The following is a 17,123-nucleotide window of genomic DNA, read 5'->3' on the forward strand; positions in this document are numbered from 1 at the left end:
TACATTGAAGATACTGTGGAAAAGTATTTTCTTTAAGCAGTTGGTCCGATGAACTGGCTAAGGAAAAATAGGTCAGTGGCTTTTAGATTCCATATTCTCATGGAACTTAAGCTTTTTTTTTTTTTTCCTTTCTTCACGTCTTCACCCATCTTGCCAACACAAAGCTTGCATACCACCTCTGATTTTTATCTCAAAGTTATTTCCTGCACTTTCTGATATAAAATTAAGTTTCTGCATAGCAAGTATAGAGTGAATAGAAGTGAGATGAAGAGATTTGCATTGCCCTCTTTTCTTGCTTACTCGCTCTCTCTTTCTGTCTTCTTTTCTTCACATTACTTCCCTTTTCTCTTTTTATTTTTCACTAGTAACTCATCAAATTCTGCAGTTTCCCTTTCTGCCATTCTCTGTTTTCTTCAACAGAGCTGTTTGTTTTATAAAGTGTTCTCACATTCTATATTCTTCTTCTCTGTATATTCTTTGTGATTTTTAGGACAGTGACAGTGGTTAATTTGCTAAATGCTGATATTAAAAAGTACACTTATTCTGCATTATCCAATTGATAATCCATTCAGATTCTACTCAGATGATACATAGAATAAGTATCCTCACAATATGCGAAATTTAATAGGAGTCAGTAATAATAAGGTTAATATCATTTGTATCTCTAATTACAGTGCTTTCATTATTTTGCTATTTTGATGATTTCTTGTTCATGTATTCAGCCTGTCCGCTAAGATGATTTTGAACAACTGAGAGAATATTTTGTGAATGTACACAATCATATGGGAACTTTTATTCTTTCTTTATGCCTTTTTTTTTTTTATAATTACCTATTGACAGTACAATGTCCTTTATTTTATCTAAAAGTTTGTCCTTGAACAATTTCCAGGCATCGTCTGCTATCGTGCTTTGTGATGATCTTTTCCTTTTCATTGATTCAGCACTTACCTTTGAGCCGTATTTTTCAAATGTGTTGAATTTGCCTTTTATCAACTTAAAAATGTGGATCTCATGCATATTTACAATGCAAGATGCGACAGTTCTAGAAGAGGTCAGTTGTATCAACTGCTCTGTAAGTCCACAAAAAACTCTGTTATCCATCGAACAGGCAGAACTTTGCCATGTGTAAAACTTAGCATATTTTTAAAATAAAATTACCTTCTTACTTTGAAACTAATAATTTAGAGATTTACTAATAGAACTTCAAATGAGATTGTCCTCAAATTAATACTGAAAATGAAGAGAAGTAAAATTCAAACAGGAAATCTTGAGTTATAGTTTTGTGGCTGACACCAAGAAACAGCGGTAGTATTAAAATGATAGCTGATACTATCATAGTATCAGTTTCTCTGATGATCAGATAAGAGGCGCAAAGAATATTGTCTGAAAATCATGTTTCCAGTGTTGGCTGATAAAGATGGTGGATTATATATTTCACAGGCTATAACCTAATTCAAAGTTATTCTCTTCTTCTATTAAAAAGAGAACACAAAAAACTTGCTTGTTTTTCTTTGAATGTTATTTTTCCTTTGATTTACCATGACTAATTCTGTTATCACATTTAAAAAAAAAATGCATATCTTGATGATGATCAACACTGGATTTAATTATTGATAAGGCTGAGTTTTGGCTTGAATATTATTTAAAGATTATAGGGAAAGAATGGTCAAAGTAAAAATTGCAGAGCCCTGACCCTTGACATATGAGAGTTGCATGAAAGGGCGAGAGATGAGGATAGGATAGTTAATATTTTTTCCTCCAAAGAGTGCAATAAGGCAATATTTTACGAAAACAAGTAGTGAAACTAAATCCCTGTGGGAACTGTTTCCCTTGCTTTAGACATACTCAAACCTATATATAAGGATGCTCTTAAAGCAAGTGTTGAACACTGCCTGCACTTCTTCCTTTGGGTTTACCTGAAACTCAGTTCTTGTAATTTATATTTCCAGTGACATTATCGCTGCTGTTAATTTGCTGTGCTAACTTGCTATGCAGCAATATTTATGGAGAATTCTGGGGCTCTGATGATTAACAGACTGAAATTAGTCAGAAAGAGGATCTAACATCTGATGAAACAGAATCTCCAGCTTTTCCTAATGTACACCAAAAAAAAAAAAAAAAAAAAAAAAAAAAAACACCTAAAAACAAGAAAAAAAATGTTTAGTAAATAGAAATAATTTTTAACTTCTGTTAGCATCTGGCAAACAATTTAAACAGCATTTGTTTAGCTTTAAACTCTATAAATAATTTGGTAATAAAAAGCGAATACTACTGTTAAGAAAAATAATATTTTTATGTGCAAAATCATAGAAAATTAATTCAATAGGAAAGAAAGCAGTGCTCAACATTTATTTGGCTTATCTGAGACATGACGATTTTACTAAATATTTTGATAGAAGAGAGAAATTTTTCACCAGACTTTTTTTTTTTTTTTTTAGTTCTTATTAATACATACCTCAGTCTCTATGCAATAAACAGTTATAGGAGAGTACAGCAAGATTCATAAAGTATTTCATGGATAGTAAGTTTGTTACAATTAATGACAATTATTTCAGATAAGAATATATAAATTACATGTTGGGGGGATTATGCTTGCATTAAACTATGAAAAACTGCAATGTTTTCTAATACAAGAAGGAAATTGTAATTCTTCATAATTAGAGATTTGAAGGTACAGCATAATTAAGCGTTGTTTCTTCTGTCAAAGAGTCTGCATTTCTATTCTCTATTTCATATTATCAGTGTTATGGCTTCAATTTCTCTCTAAAAGGAAAGCAAAATATATATATATTTTCCCCTGTGCTTTAGATTTAAAAGATTGTTCTGTTTTGCAATACTTTTTATTTCCTTAGGTTTCCTTTTAGAATTTTCTCATTGCAGGAGACACTAGGAAGTAGGTTAAATAGAACTGAATGTAAGATTTTTACACAGATCAGAGCACTGGGTCATCTCTCCTGTAGTCAATCATACTTCCACAGAGGTTCATACAGAGACCAGAAAAGCATTTAAACCAATCCAAAAGGCCACAAGATGTCAGGTTCTCATTCCAGTTAGATACATTATGATTTCTTTTGTCATGTTCTGACCTTTCTTTAATTAATAGAAGTTAACTGATCTATTATTATTATTTTTTTTTTTTGCCTATGATTGCATTCAAACATATTAAACAATAGGGTATGGCACTTAATATGTGTGAAAAGAAACAGAAGTACTTAAAACATAATTTAGCAACTGCAGTAATTAGTAATTGCACGCATTTAGAGACTCAGTGGAGGCACTTTCAACATTTTTCATATTGAGCAGCATCAACCACAGTAAGGAGTGTCAGTGAAATTACCACTAAGTAAAGATATTTTTTTTGATTAGCATGTAGGAGCATAAAAGTCTGGTCCTTACACATCTGGCATTTCTTTTTAAAATATCTGGAACTCTTAATTAAGATTAAAAAAAAAAAGCTTTTTTGGGGGTTAACCCATCCCCATATGCCGACCTAGCTGCTCTCTCACTCCCCCTCAGCAAGATGGGGTGAAAATACAATGAAGAAACTCATGAGTTTTGAGACAAGAACAGGGAGATACTTCACTAATTACCATCATGGGCAAAACAGATTTGACCTGGGGAAGATTAATTTATTTACAATGAATAACAGAGTGGGGCCTCTACATGAGATACAGTCATTCATGAACTGATCTAACATAGGTCCTTGTCACTAGAAGAACTTCAAGAACTGCGCAAGCACATGTCCCCCCATGTACTGCCATATCCACCAGAAAACATGCTTCTACAGTGGCTTCAGTCTGTGTTTCCTGCCAGAAGTCTGCAGCTTCCTTCAGGCCACTGATTAGGCAAGGGTTTCTTCAATGGACTGCAGTGTGTTTATTCTTACGTGGTATTCCAAGGACTGCAAAGAATAACTGCTTTGTCAAGGTCCTCCCCATGGGCTGCACATGAATCTCTGCTCTGGAACACTTCCTACTCTCCCTCCTTCACTGACTTTGATGACTGCAAGTGTTGTTTCTCTTCCATTTTTCTCACTCTACTCTCTCACAACTGCCTGCAGAACTTGTTACACTTTCTTAAGTATTCTATTAAAGAAGTGATACTAGTGGTTTTGCTTTGGGCAGTGGTGGGTCCCTTTTGGATTTGGCTGGAACTACCTATGCTGACACAGGAGGAGCTGATGACTTCACCTTACAGAAGCCATCCTTGCAATCATCTTATGGCTCCCCCTACCTCACTACCAAAACCTTGCCATGTAAACCCAGTTCACCTTTTCATTTTTAAGCAAGATATTCTGAATTGTCAAAAAGAATAACAGGAGCCAACACTGCCAATCATGTATACACATAGGATGATAAGATAAACAATGAACCAAGTGCTACTTAAAGACAACTACTTGAAAGCATCTTCCTTAGTGCTTTAATGTTTTCATGCTGGTATATGAATCTTTATAAGCACTCACACTAAACTACCTGCTTGAAAAGAAAGACATGTATTTTTTGTTTCTACATTAGAAAGTGGAAATTATATTGAAAATATTATAGATCTTTAATAAGGACTCCAGTTGGTTACTGAATCTTTTTTTTTTTTTTCTTTTTTTTTTTTTCCTTTTTTTTTTTTTTAAATAGGTACCATGAAATTAATACTTCAGTGTAAATTATTCCTCTGTTGGAGTTTCCACATTATAACTGCAGTGAATGTTACTGTTTGTAGCAAAAGCTCTATCACAAGATAAAAACTTCTGTTTCTTTTTGTATACGTCAATTGAAACAACCTATTTGAAGACTTTGAGAGTGAATGAAAAAGCTAAAAGCAAAAAGAGGTTAATAAAAGTCAATATCTCCCCTTTGAGCAGCATCAATCAATTTGAGTGAAATAGATTCCCTGTTTGCCAAATAAATAAAGTACTTTGTACCACAAATGACCTGGACAATTCTTCTTGGGTTTTGTCATTATCAAGAAATACCTGGTGGTAGTTAACTTACATTAACTATTTAACGGGTATATTCATATTAAAATATCTGTTTCTGTTAGACAATTTATAAGAAAATATCAATATTACTACAATACATATTGATATTTTCAATATTACATACTGAAATACATAAAAGTCAATGCAGAATAAAAACTCATATCTGACTAATGTCTTAATTCTGACTGAGCCAGTACTTTGGAGTAGGTATTACGTGCTTTACTTGCAGTGCTAATGCCTTCATAACTAAACGTACACCTAGTGCTGTACTGTTGCCAAATATCCTAGCAATACTACAATAACTGGAAGATTATTCAGTGAAATCTCAGGACAAGGTCTAGTATTCAATAAAGTGTACAAATGACTGTTCTTTTCTCATGCTTAAATGTTAAATAAAAGACACATTTTCCCCTTTGCATTTTGAATTATTTGATATGCACTCCATTTTTTTCTCAGCTAGCAGAAAAGAACTTTTCTGGCTGCCTATGCAAAGTAGAATTAAATTTAGAATAATTCAACTATAGATTCAAAAATGGTAACCTGTAACTAAATGGATAAATAAGAAATGATAAAAGCTGGAGTAACAGGGGACAAACATTCTTCCACCAGTATTGAGTTATATATATGAGTACATCAAGGCTGTGTTAATATGCAGAACCATCTTCTAAATTGTTTAGAACAAAAAAAAACAAAAAAAAAAAAGAAAAAAAAAAAAGAAAAAAAAAAAAAAAGAAAGAAAAATAAAGCAAGTGAACAAATCAACAAAACAAATGAAACCAAAACAACCCAAAGTACTATGCAGATCTATAGAGAGGGAAAATCACTTGCCTGTGATTTTGCACTTCTCAGGGAACTCAGATATGTTTTGCTCAGAAGTAAAGTCTCAAGTAAGCTTCTTCAGGCTATTTGTAGTAGAATGATTCAAACATTCTTCCAAAGCAAAAACAGAGTATGTCAAACCACAATTTTTTAATTATTTTTTTTAATAAATCCCTGGTTTTTTTGGCTACATGCTTTCATTTAGTTCTTTAACTTTTATAACAGGGGAATAATAGTATTACCCTATTACAATGACTTCATCAAAGGATGAGTAATTGAATACATAAAATGCAGTGATTCTGTTAGTATTAGAAAATGAAGGGTGACCTTGAAATCTGTCATAAAAAAGAAAATACTTTGTTTCCATTGTTAAGGTACTTCTGGCATGAATTCTAAAAGAATGAGTCTCAATGATATTTGTATCCTTTTCACTTGTAGCTTGAGAATAAAGTAGATATAATGATTTTAAAATATCAGTGGATACCATTAGGCTGTGACTGAAGAAAATAAACTACTTGAGAAATGAGTGATCATATAGAATAGGAGCAAGTGGATAGAACTCATGAATTTTCTAGAAAATCAAAATTAAGAAATCAATGAGAATACAAGAGAGTGTCCCAAAAGGGAAGTCACAGATCTGCAAATGTACTTGAGATGTATGAGAATAATGACAAATATTTTGAGGGTGGCTGCAAACATGTGAATAACAATATATTGCTATTAAGATAACAGAGATGGGAGAAAAATGTTGGAAATTGAGAGAAAGACTGTTGAAAAAATAAATGAGGAAATGTAAAGTTGCTTTCTAGAGAATACGTTTATTACTTTATCATAGAATGGGCAAATAAATTCAGAATTTGAAAATTCATGGAGTAATGGTAAGTAGAAATAATAAGATTGAGTATTTTACAAGTGCTTAAAGATATTACAGTCTATGCAGCTCTTTCTGTTCATTTGTTTTACCTGTTTTGTTCTTTTGTTTTCTTTTTATTAAGGGGAAATTTCTGTATTCACACAACCACAATTCAGCAAAGAATGCTGGGAAGGCAGACTGGCAAATCTACTGCTAAGTCTTTCTTAAGATGTTTTCCATCCAGGGCATATAAAAAAGACACTTGGTGAAATCTCTCAATTTGACTGAATTTAAAGCTTATATTTTGCAAATATTACAATATCTTTCTCTTTGCATTTAGAAAGCCCTGTGTGACCTTAGGTGGTATATAAGAATGTTGAATCAGATATCACACTTCTGACCCAAGCTACAGCTATAAAAGAAGTCCCACAGTGATGATTTTTTTGAAGTACAAGAGTGAGCCAGTCCACATATCCCATTTTATAATCTTCAATACATATGCTATTTAGTTTTAGAGGTAAAGCTTATAGTCTAGAATCTGAGAAATCATTTGTTTCCATTTGTAACCTATCTTTGTTATTTTTCTCATCCATTATTATTATTTATTTATTGTAGTACAAAAGCTCTTCACATTAACTTCTGATTTAATTTGCTTCCTGTTCTGACTTTAAATGAGCTCCAGTTCAGCAGTGACTGGTCTCAAGTTTAAATCTTTTTTATTAGTAGTTGTGTGTTGATATGTCTGGAGTGTTTCTTGGTAGGTGGTTTTGGGAAAGCAAAACTGAATGTCTTCCACAGGTAATATCTGAAATCTGTCAAAGATCCAAATCAGGGCAAAATTTAAAACACGGCTTCATGTAATAATATTCATAGTTCTAGTGTTAGAGGAATTTATAGCATAGAGCTTCAATCATTTCTTAGAAGATGTAAACATAGATTTGCAAATATTCCAAGGAATGTGTAATAACTCTTCCAGAAATACGTGAGAAAGGCTTTCTTAAAAACGACAGCAAACAAAAACTAAACAAATCCTCTAAATACATTATATTTTCTGGGTTCATATTACCTGTATGAAATCAGTAATTAAGACGAGTCTCCCTTGGCATACTGCATTTAAATACTTTGAAAGTGCTTGGACTGTACATCCTGTAATATAAATGAAACATTAAATGCATATAAAATTTTCAACTACGGCTCAACAAAAAATTAGAATCTCACACTAAACCCATAATTATATAAAGGCAAAATCAGGAAGGTGAAAAAGCAATCTAACTGAGCATTTTGTTTTTCAGTCATAGGGATAAACTGGCGCAGAAAGGACCTTTTCCTTCTAAAAGAATATTTCATTATTTCACTCATCCTTTCACTAGCTTATAGAATGATTTATTTCAACATAAATCTTAGCAGGAAAATAAGCTTCAAAGTACCTGACTGTACATTTTCAAATGATTTTAAAAGAACTACATGGTTCCCAAGCAACATCTATTTCCCTATTTTTTTTTTAATACGTTAAATAACTCTTCATAACACCTTTCATCACGCCAACAAGATGAATGGTTATGTAAATAATAATAATTCAAGGAGGAAAAGAAAATGAAAAAATACATCACCATTCTATAAAAGGCGAAGCAAAATGATACAAGATATAACTGGTAATATATTAATTTATACATATATAAACTCTTGAATTTTGGGGTCATGAGACTATACTTCTCTTACTGCATTGCTTTTGAGAGTAAAAAACAGCATATTTTTAATGATCTTATGTTTGTAAATGTCTAGCAAAATAGCAACATGTCTTGAGTTATTTTCTGAATTCTAAAGAGTCTTAGGTATCTGAACAGCAACAAAAAAGTATTTAGGCAAGAAACAGATATAAAATTCACATTAATTTTCTCTTCATCACCTTATGATGAGAAATATTACAAGCTTCTGGCTGAATTAGGTTAGTTTTCCTTTTTCCTTGAGACAAAAAAACCAGCATACTACAATATCCTTATAGAAGCAGAAAGATTATTTTGTACCTCAGTTTACGGACTTGAAACATATACAAAATTCAAGAACTTCAGGCAGTGGTATATCATGTAGCTGACAATTACAGGATAACATCTATATGTACATGTCTTTAAGTCTAGCCCTTCCTTTTCAGGAAACGTCATGTACATGTGCATGACGGGGGTTTACATGCAGTGCTGGGAAAACCACAAATGTCAGTTGTTTGCCTTCCTTGGAACTCTGCCTACACATACATATGTACAGCAGTGTCAACGGTTTACGGGCTGGTTCAGCTCGGTTCCGTGACGAGCGGGGCGGAGGGATCCGCGGATCCACGCCTCTGGAAAAAAGGAAACAGGGGACCCCAAAATAATTAAAAACAGCGGCAATGATCTGAGGAGAAACAAACTAATTTACTAAGTATATTATCAGAATGCAAGGTAACACACTATAATACAATATAATCAGAATTGAAGTTAATAAATCAAATATAATGAGAGAGAGAATGTCCGAAAGGTGGATAGGCCTCACCACAATGCTGAGGTGAGATGCGCGGTGCAGTTGAGCAGCAGGGAGATGGGAGCAGCGCCCACGACGAAGGGCAGGCGAAAAAGAGCACATCAGGTGAACTTGCCAGGAGTTAAATCTCCTCTCCCTGACCACAAGGTCCCCTGGGGAATGTAGTTCTTCTCTTCTGGGCAGGTACCCAGGACTCGAGCATTAACAGTTAAAGTCCCAGTGCCCCACATGATGTTATGATGTGGAATACCAAAAGCCAAAAATCACAAAACCATGACAAGCAGGACTAGGAACATTTATTATGAGAAGGCTATAACTCTAAGAAATCACCAGACCTGGTAATACCATGGTACCTTTTCTGAAGGAAAAAAATTCATAAAGTGACTTCCTCTGACCTGTAGAGGGTGATGTGAAAGGAACTAAAAGTGCTTAGCAAGAACTTTAAAATTAATGCTTGACAAGAATGCAAGGTGGCTATTCCTTTTCCAAAAGCTTTATATTATGGGTAGGCAGCAGAGTTTCACTAGTAAGGGGCTGCAGGGTTCCCTGCGAGGAGAAGCTGGGGCTGCTACATGCTGGGCAGAGCTGATTCCCATTAGGTCCAGTAGTGAAGGGCAGGAGTGGGCCCAGCAGCCAAGATGGGGGTACTTCAGAAAAACCATCTTAAAAATAGTAAAAAAATGCTAGACAAAGGGAGGAAAGAAGTGAGAAAGGGCATTATGAACACCAAGGTCAGAGGAGGAGTGGAAGGAGGTGCTGCAGGTGCTGGAACAGGTATTTTCCTGCAGGCTGTGCAATACATTGAAGCATATAATCACAGTGTCATTCCAGAGCTCGTGAATATCTCCTGAAGGACTACATCCTGTAGAAAGTCCACACAAGAGCAGGGAAAAAATGAGAGTAAGAAGTAGCAGGAGAGTGCAACTGTTAAAAACTGGTTTCAATTCTCACTTCCCCACTTCTCTCTTTGCCACTTGAGGTGGGAAGAGGCAGATGTGGGAATGCAGGAATGGAGCTGAACCTGGATAAAATGTGGGGGGAAAGTGTTGCTTTTAATTTTGTTTTTATTTCTCACTTACTGTAATCTATTTTAGTTGGTAATAAATTTCATTAGCTTTCCTCTAGTGAAGTTTGTTTTGCCCATGATGGCAAGTGATCTCCTTGCCCTTATCTCCAGCCACAAGACCTCACCCTAAAGTCCCTATTGTAAAGTTTAAATATTGGCTTCTCTGGATGAAATTTACATGTTTTCAGACTACATCAGTGGTCTTTCTAGGTTCTTCCAATACCATTCCAGCAGTTATTACAGAGTAACGTATTTCTGCTGTTAAAGGATTAGATTGATAAATCAGCACACTGAAAAAAAAAAAAAAAAAAAAAAAACAACAACAAAAAAAAAAAAAAAAAAAAAAAAAAAAAAGCAGATGCCATCCAGGGACAAAGAGACTGATAACAGAACTTATTTTGCACTAGGGAACTTTTAGGTTTATTTAACCTTCAGTATAAAGGTTGCTTCCTATAGGAGTCATAAAACAGCCTGTAAATGGGTAACATTTTATAAACGACAAAAGGTGCAGAACATTCCTTTTGTATCTTATTTGAAGTTAAAAACTGCAAATAAGTCATTACAAATGAATAAAACCCACACTGTAAGAAAAAGAATGGTAAATGTAAATGATTTTTTGCATTAATACATATATGTTGGCTGGAAAAAAAAAAAAAAAAAAAAAAAAAAAAAAACCTGTAAAGGGAAGGAAATATATTCAAAAGCTAAAGGCAAAGACATAACCTAGTCTGCCAAATGATTTATTCTGAAAGCAAGCCTAAATGGGTCAAGGGGCAAGTCAACATAAGCATGAACGCACAAGAACGCTAATTCAAATCTACTCAAAGATTTTTGTCTTCTCTGTCCTGTAAGAAAATTGTATTCCTTCTGCACAGTTGACCTCATTTTAGATGCCAAGATAACAGTAATCTGTGGGAAAAATTAGCTTCATCCTTTCGTTCATTCTCCTCTCCATTCCTCCTGCACACTGTGTCTAGCATCTGTATTACTTTTCATGTTGTCACCGTAGCTGGTATGTTGTCACATCTTTTCTGGTCCTATCTTTGACAGTTTGCCAGCAATGTTCTACATTAAACATTAAAGCCTTCCTGCATGATTTAGAGGGGGTTTTACATGCTGTAGATCTTTTGTAATGTTAGAAAGGCTATAGGTGGCTGTTACTATGGTTTCACACTCTCACTTCTGAAGTCTGTATAAATGTACTGCTTCGCACTGATTTTTACCCATCTGTCTCTTCCTATAACATGCTCAAGAATTACTGCTCACCTGAAGCTGTAATAACTCTGACAACACATCACAAAAAAGGCAAGACTGATTTTCTTGGGTGCCGCTTTTTGTATATAAGGTTGCATCTTTTATGTGCAGAGGGATCAAAAGGAAAGCCTAGCACCAAAACACTCAAAATCAGAGATCCAAATTGCCCACCCCTCTTAGCCACAAATAAAGCAGCAAAATGAAGTGTCTTCCAAATAAAGGGTAAGTTAGTTTCTGAATGAAAAACTGAAATTTAAGGTTTATATCCACTTCAATCTGGTGTAAGTGATATGGATGGGCAGATAGACCTCTCGTGTAGTGGGGAGTGGTACTTGAGAAATTTCTTTAGCTGTGTCTGGAGTGTTCACTTCTAACTGAATTGGCTATATCTGTACAAAGAAATCAAAGGAAAAAAATCTATACTATCCTCCCTTTTATATTGCTTAATTACCTGTAGTGCTAGAAGTATTTCAGTTCCAAAACCTTTCATAAAAACCCTTTTGTTAGGTACATACTTGTCAACCAGAGATTTCCAATATCTTCTTGCTTATTTCTTTTGTCCATTTACAGCCTATTAGGACATGAGGAGATATTTTCATTGACATGCTATTCCAATTGCTATTCCTAGGCAACATTTTTGATGATGAAGAATGGCCAATGTGATTTTCTAGTTGCTATATGAAAAGCAACCACTTAAAATCAGGTGGATATTTTTGGCTGCAGCTCAATCCTTATTAATGTATGTTTCATTTTAAGTGTGGTCAAATTACTAAGTGCAGAACCTATAATAATGAACATAATGATGTGAAATAAAGACTTTTAACATAATGAGTATCTAACAGCCACATATCACAGTAATCTCTAAATAACCTTCAATTCACACCATAACATGGATGTTAGTGGTAGAAATTAGAGTCAAAAATACCTATTTGGTCATGTATTTCATGTATTCACTTAATTGTTCCCTAAAGTATATTTTCTAATGCTGTGTGTCATCTAGATTTAAATGTACCTAGCAATAAAGCTTCTACTACTTCCCTTTTGGGACTGTCGCCATGTAATAGATTTCACAATTGGGAATTTTTACTCTATTAAATCTTGGGAACATAATTTACCTTTTTAGAAGTAGAAAAATAAGGAAAACATAATAAAAGTAAAGATATTTATTAACTAAAAGCTAGGAGGAGGCATCACTGCAAATCAGGCATCCTACTTCTCTTAACAGTCCACTGATACTGTTGTCATTTCCTGTTGTGCGAATCAGCTCTTGCATGTTTCATCACATTTCCCTAAGGTAAAGGCAAATTCTACCCATGCCTTTTACTGTGTCATTTAGCCCTTATTTCTCATTTCTTTTTTGTAGCTTCAAGTTTGCCTTGTCCTTGGAAATCAACTACTGAAATGCCTACGTAACAGACAAATTTATTTAAGTTAGAATTTAAAAAAATAATAATATACATGGAAAAAATAGATTTAAAACAAATAATGAGAATTTTGAAGTCTATAAAGATCTCTTAACCTTACAGAGACACTAACTTAGTCCCCAAGAAGGGGAAAAAACTTCAATTAGCAACATAACAAACCCTATCTCTGACTGATGCCTAACTTGCAGAGATCTGTTAATGAAGATAGGCTGTTCTTCAAACTTTTTTCAAAGTAGTTGATCAAGGGCAAACAAGATAATTCAATAGTGGTTAAACAGTTTACTACTAGCCAGTAGGCTACAGAATATGAATTAACAGACAGATAGCCATCCATTCTTAATAATTCCCTTGCATATAACATGCTGACTATCTTGACAGTTATTAAGAATCAACAAAATGCATATTCAGGGATGTAAAATAGCTGAATCACTATCAAACTACGTAGTACAAGGTGCTACGAAGAGCAAAGAAAGACATAAAGTATGGTAAAGGGCAAATGAGGAAAGAAAACGTGTTCAGGTTTATGTACATCTAATAACAGTTTAAAAATAAGTTAGAGTGTTACAGAAGAGAAATATTCAATTTTTAGTAGGAAAAACAGAAACACACACATGCATAGTCCTGGACAGTTGCCAGACAGCAGATCAAAGATTCTCTAGAGCACTGAAAATTTTTGAAATATGCAGGCAGCATGAGGAAGAACTTCTGCTCTTCAGAGCAAGCAGAAAAAACAAGCAGCACACTTAAATCCAGCAATCCCACACTGATTCTGCAGAACAGTTCCTATGATAATTACTTTATTTCCCTACAGCCTCTTTTTCTCCCTTACCTCAATTTCAAATCCCATAATTTTAGGCACTTTCAGCCTCTGCATCCTGGAGTATACGCTCTACAATTAGAGTGTTACTTTCACAGACAGGTGCCTTATCTTGTTGTTCAGCTGTTTTTAATTGCTTACTGTTGTCTTTTCTTTAGTATGCTGAAAGCAGTCTATTTCCCATTATCAAGGTTGTAGTTCTTCAATGACCAGTAATTAATTGACCATCTGCAGCTTGTTTATAGGTCTAGGTCCTTGATTTTCTACTAACTTTTTAAGGCAATTTCTATTATCTCATGCTTAAGTTCTACATCATAACAAGAGACACCTGGTACTAAGCTCCAGTTCACATAGCAGATTCTCAGAACAAGTTGATAACAAGTGGAATAGGTCAGGAAACAGTATTTGTACAGTCAGCAAAAGCTTAAGTTTGCATTTTTTATTGGAACATTGCTTACTGTTCCCATTATTTAAACTAACACTTTTTTGTTTGTTTGCTACATATGAGGGAAGGGGAAAGCGAGAGACTGAAAAGAAAAAAAGACATGTTCAGTATTAGCAAATGAATTGTAAAATTTACTTGTAAAATTTAAGCAGATGCTATACAAACATGTCTAATCGAAGTATTTCTGGTAAAAAGAACTTTACTTCTGCATTTTCAGCTTTCGAAGAATTAATGTAAAGAACAAATTTCATATTTTGGTGACAGCTTTTTGTTTTTGAGTTTTTATATTTAATTGGAGGTCAGAGTATGGAACAGATGCTTTATGTGGCTTGTACTTTTACATAAAATGAGCTTCTTTTTCTTGCTTGGTGATTAAACAGGAATTAACTTGCACCACTCCAAGTAATTTATTCTAGCCTTGGTATTCTTGTAGCTATCTATTCACATTTCTTAATATAATGGTTTATATGACAGTTGGAGTGGAATTCCAAGGTCACAGCCTGAACCAACACATGAGTACATGAGTGCCTGGAGAGGAGTGGGGCTAGAGTCACCCCTTCTGTCTCAGTGATGCTTCCAGGAGTGCATGTGCAGTCTGAGTCTGCCTGGGTTTCCCTTCCCTACACCCTTCCCCTGTGGTGTGAGAGTATGAATGGGAGAAGGCTGCATTATTCAGCTCTCCCCTTTCTCCAAACTTTGCTGGGAGGGGTAAATTAATTCCTCTTTGATATCCTTTCCTATAGCACCTATTTCTCAAATAAAGCCCCTGTCATAACCTTTGTTTGCTCTACAACAGTGAAGTTGCAGTTGTGTTCTCTTAGTCTACTTCATTATTATGTAAGTATAATTTGGGACAAAATATATAAATACATTCATGGAATATTATTCTGGAAGCATCAGTCTCTTTACTATACACACAAATAAAGAAAAACTTTCTCTAGAAATGTCACTGTAGTTAGTTCTAGTCACTTCAGTGTATTACTAGAGGTGCAAATGGAAAAATTCTGACATCTTCAAATTACATCTCCAGTGGCTATTTAAATAATTAAATTGATTTTCTAAATTGATACCTCTTTTGATTTAGTTGTTAGATTAGCTTCACAGTGATGTTTCCAGTCTATCTGGATGTTTGTTACACTTTAATTCACTGAACGACGTTTTCTTTGATAAAACCAAACTGCTAAATGCTAAGTAGATTCTGTTAATATGAAAAACATTAGGCTTTAATAAGCATACTGCTATTTTTAAATTGCTATTAAAGTACTTCTGTAAATTGATTTAATGTATGTGTTTACTTTTAAAATCCAGACAAACTAGTTAGAAGCAAGGAGACCTGACATGCCAGCTGATAACTTTTTAAATTTTTTCCTAGTAAATTTTGGTACTTGGAAAATTAAAGAAGTATGGAACACTCTGGTGTTTCTTTGTATGGGCATAATATAACTTTTAAAGGAATTTTATTTTTATTTGTTAAGTGTAGACAGCAAAACAAGTCAATGAAAAGTGGAATGCGAGTGACTTTTTCCTCTTTATTTAAGGAGGAAAGTTTGAATCTTTGATCAAGCACTGGAACAGGCTGCCCAGTGTGGAGTCCTCATCCTTGGACATATTTAAATTGCAGGCCAGTCCTGGGAATATGATGTAACAACTTATTCTAGATGTCATTTCTAGGTAGTGGAAGAAAATAAGGGTATCAGGAATAGTCACACCAGAAGTCTGTGCTGCCATTCAGCAAGATCTGAAGAGGCTGGAAGCTTGGGTGTAGAGGAACCTTATGAAGTTTACCATGGGCAAATGTAAAGACCTGTATCTGGGGAGGAATAACTATAGGCACCAGTACAAGTTAGGAGCTGACCTGAAAGAAGCTCTGTGAAGAATGAGCTGGATGTCCTGGTGGACAGCAAGTTGATTGTGAGCCAGAAGTATGTGTCTTCTTGGCCCTTGTGGCCAAGAAGAATAAATGGTATCCTGGGATGCATTAATAGGAGCGTAGCAAGCAGATTTGGGAAGATTATCCTTCCCCTCTTTTCTGTCCTGGTGAAGGCACATCTGGAGTATTGTGTCCCATTCTGGGCTCCCCAGTTCAAGGAAAACTGAGAGGGGAGATTTATCAATGCTTATAGATACCTAAAGGACAGGAGTCAAGCTGATGGAATCAAACTCTTTTCCCAGCAAGAGAACAAGAGGCAATGAGCATAAGCTGAAACATACAAAATTTCATATGAACATGAGGAAAAGTTTCTTGAAATTGAGGGTTACAGAGCATTAGAATAAGTCCAGAGAGTTTGTGGAGTCTTCTTCTCTGAACTAGATAATCATAGAATCATAGAAGGGTTCAAGACCTTTAAGATCATCTAGCTCCAACTCCTCTGCTATAGGCAGGGACACCTCCCACTGAACAAGTAACTCAAAGCCCGAATCAGCCTGGCCTTGAATGCCTCCAGGGAAACCAGGTCCACTGTCTCACCACCCTCACAGTAATTTTTTTTAATATCTAATCTAAATCTACTATCTTCCACTTTAAAGCCATTTCCCTTTGTCCTGTTGCTCTGTCCTTCTAAAAAGTTCCTCCCCTGCTTTCCTGTAGGCCCCCTTGAAGTACTGGAAGGCTACTATAAGGTTTTCCCAGTTCCCTTCCTTTCCCTTCCCCAGTCTGAAGAACCCCAACTCTATCAGCCTATTCCTTGTAGGAGATATGCTTCAGCCCTCAGATCATCTTCCTGGCCCTTCTCTGGACCTGTTCCAACATTTTGATGTCCTTCTTGTGTTAGAGCCCCAGAACTGGGCATAGTACTCCAGGTGGGGTCTCTTGAGATCAGAGTAAAGGGAACAATGGATATCCAGAGATTCTCTTCCAATCTCTACAATTCTGTAATTCTGTGATAATCTTGAAAGTCTTTTTCAGTGTAAATGAGTCTATGATTTTATGAAGTATGAAACAATATAGATAATGACAATA

The 17,123-nt window shown here is 34.9% G+C and overlaps 1 protein-coding gene and 1 long non-coding RNA gene across 2 annotated transcripts in view; one reads left to right on the forward strand and one right to left on the reverse strand.

Annotated features, from left to right (window-relative positions):
• Positions 1-17,123, forward strand: part of GPC5 (glypican 5) — a 623,755-nt gene that overhangs the window by 472,050 nt on the left and 134,582 nt on the right.
• Positions 5,854-13,810, reverse strand: LOC122178337. Its single transcript, XR_006178292.1, has 3 exons — positions 13,732-13,810; positions 7,711-7,790; positions 5,854-5,902 (listed from the first exon to the last, which is right to left on the reverse strand). It is a non-coding gene; the product is annotated as an uncharacterized LOC122178337 (long non-coding RNA).

Source organism: Lagopus leucura, unplaced genomic scaffold, assembly GCF_019238085.1.
Source record: "Lagopus leucura isolate 7727_CA_CO unplaced genomic scaffold, USGS_WTPT01 Super-Scaffold_100001, whole genome shotgun sequence".
NCBI classification, from domain to species: domain Eukaryota; kingdom Metazoa; phylum Chordata; class Aves; order Galliformes; family Phasianidae; genus Lagopus; species Lagopus leucura.